The sequence below is a fragment of the Delphinus delphis genome, chromosome 6 (assembly GCF_949987515.2).
Source record: "Delphinus delphis chromosome 6, mDelDel1.2, whole genome shotgun sequence".
NCBI classification, from domain to species: domain Eukaryota; kingdom Metazoa; phylum Chordata; class Mammalia; order Artiodactyla; family Delphinidae; genus Delphinus; species Delphinus delphis.
Genome location: NC_082688.1, coordinates 63,717,311 through 63,719,853, shown reverse-complemented (window position 1 = coordinate 63,719,853; position 2,543 = coordinate 63,717,311). Strand labels below are relative to the sequence as shown.

The 2,543-nt window shown below is 39.3% G+C and overlaps 1 non-coding gene across 1 annotated transcript; it reads left to right on the top strand.

Moving 5' to 3' along the window:
- Positions 1 to 892: 892 nt before the first annotated feature.
- On the top strand, positions 893 to 964 carry TRNAH-GUG (transfer RNA histidin (anticodon GUG)). Its single transcript has one exon. It is a non-coding gene; the product is annotated as a tRNA-His (tRNA).
- The last annotated feature ends 1,579 nt before the right edge of the window (positions 965 to 2,543 follow it).

Genomic DNA, 2,543 nt, shown 5'->3' with positions numbered 1-2,543 from the left:
TGCTCCCAGGGCCTCTCCATTCAGAAGGCTTAAAGGAGACACCCGATTACAATCCAGTGATTAGAAAGAGGTTTTTCTGTGTGTTTCCTTTTAAGGTTTTCAAACCTTGGGGGATAGCTTGTCCAGACAACTTTAATTTTTTTATAACAAGGAAATTTCTTTAAAATGTCTCCTTGAAACTTATTTAGCGTGGAGCATTCCAGTTTCTTTGTGTGGTGGGTTGCTAACGTTATCAGAAAGCTTTTTTTTTTTTTTTTTTTTTTGACATTACTGTGGCTTAAGACAAATATTCCAGAAAGAAAAAAAACCTTTAGGGACCAATGGATTTGAAAGAAGGCCTTTCCTCAGTCAGGGTGTGCTCACCCCGGCTTCCTCTAATAGGGCAGAACAAGCCTCCCTGATTCTCTCCAGTCCTCAGTCCACTTTGTTCTTGCCATATTTTTTATGTCTCTGCTGCCTAAGCACATGGAAATAAGGCTAGCAGTGGAGAAACCACAAAAGAGGCTCAGGTTCATGTGTCATTTGATGCAGTGTAATTGGTGGTGGCAGTTCGGGGTGGGAAATCTATATTCATTATTGGTTAAAAGTAGGAAGCTTGAGTGAACAGGCTGGGTTCTCTCAGCCTTGTTACTTAGATTATCGTTTCCTGACGGTGACTCCAGTGAATCTTACGTAATACAATTGCGCCCGTCAGCCAAGGAGACAATATTAGTTTCATGTTCAGACACTTTGTTATTGTTCCTTTAAATAACTGGAGATTACTGAAACACTGCTCCTCTTTGCCAATATTAAGAAAATGTACATCTTTAGGCAATAGATGGCAGTGTTTCCACAGATTTTAATATCACAGTGACTCTTAAAGGACTCCTGGCGCTCAGCTCCCCTGTAGCTCGCCGTGATCGTATAGTGGTTAGTACTCTGCGTTGTGGCCGCAGCAACCTCGGTTCGAATCCGAGTCACGGCAGGAGAGGAGAAGGCTTTTGGAAGAGAATAGCGCAGGTCCCAAGCTGTAGCCCATCCAACAACATTTTGCAACCAGGCATAGAATAATAAAAATCAATAAAACAGAAACTGCTACAAATATTTTAAACTTCAGAGAGATGACATATGCAGAGTGGCTTCATTAATGCCTGAATCCTGTTGCAAGCGTGTTGTATGTGGGTTATTTTATTTGCCTTGACGGGATAATATGATAAAACTGGAGTGTAGTGGACATGTAATTATTATTAATTACAACTACTTAAGCTCTGCTTTGAGCAGACTCGTCAAGTCTGCTTGCTTTTGAGCCTTGCCAGGGCTGTACAGTAATAACAACCCTGAATTATTTGGAAAGATGTCAGCGGGAGATGTGGAAATCCTGCTTAACCAGGCATGAATTGTTGTTAGGAGGTTTTTTTCAGGATGACAGAGAGAAAATGAACTGTCCCTTATCAGTAATTGCAGGAAACGTTTTGTTTCTATGATATGAACTGGCTGTAATTTAACTTTCCTGCCTCATTGGATAATGTAAGAAGTCAGTTGTTGCTCAAAACGAAATTCTATGAAGTGGGCATTTGGGTCTGATAAAGGGCATATTATAAGTAGACAATGGGGCTCAAGCAATAAATAATGTCCATATATGGTGGAACTTTTTAATTGACATTTTCCAAAAGACTGGGGTTTGTGTTATAAATGGCTAAATGTTGAACTAATGTGAGGAACACAGCTTTAATGGGCCTTTCTCCAGGACTGAAAAACGTGAACAATACAGCCTGAAAATGTCAAATATAAGTATGTTATAATGAGGTTTACTGCTCTAAAATTATAGTCCGCCATGTTTTAAATGAAGGATCACTAGAAGGTGCTTAAGGCCTGTAGGCCCTATTTTATGGATGACTGAGCAAAAACTCATGTTTGTCATTTATGTAACACTAAAAACAATTTCAAAGAAAAATATATGCTGAGGGTAGGACCAGAGTCAGTGAATTCTTAGAAATTCCAGAGTCAGTGAATTCTTAGAAATAATATTCTAGAAAAATTGCAATGAATATCGCCCCTCTCTTCCAAAAAAAAAAAGAGCCATTTCTATTTGATTAGGGGCTCAGAAAGATTGGCCTCAGACTGTCATGAAGTAAAAAAAATATATATATATATATATATATATATGTCTATTTATTGTTTCTTCCACGACTCACTTCCAAAACCATTTTCCACTCTGAGGTCTCTTCTTCCTGTGGTTTATTCTCTAAACCTCCCCATCCCACCCCTCAGCCTCGTATTTCTCACAAATTCTGCCTTCCTATCTCCAAAGGGCCTCGCCTGGCCTCTGCCTCAAGTCTGCAAGACCTCCTCAGCTGGCTGGTACTAATAATGCTTCTAAGAAGACAGCTGAACTGCAATTGTTCTTTAATTTAAAACAGCTTAAAAAATAAGCCCAACCCAAGGCTTTTTGTATTCTGTTAGGAGACTGAAAATGCAATGAATTAATCATTTGAGGAAGGAGATTGTGTCAGCCAGAATCCAGTGGTTGCAAGTGACAGAAACACAACATGTACTGATTTAAA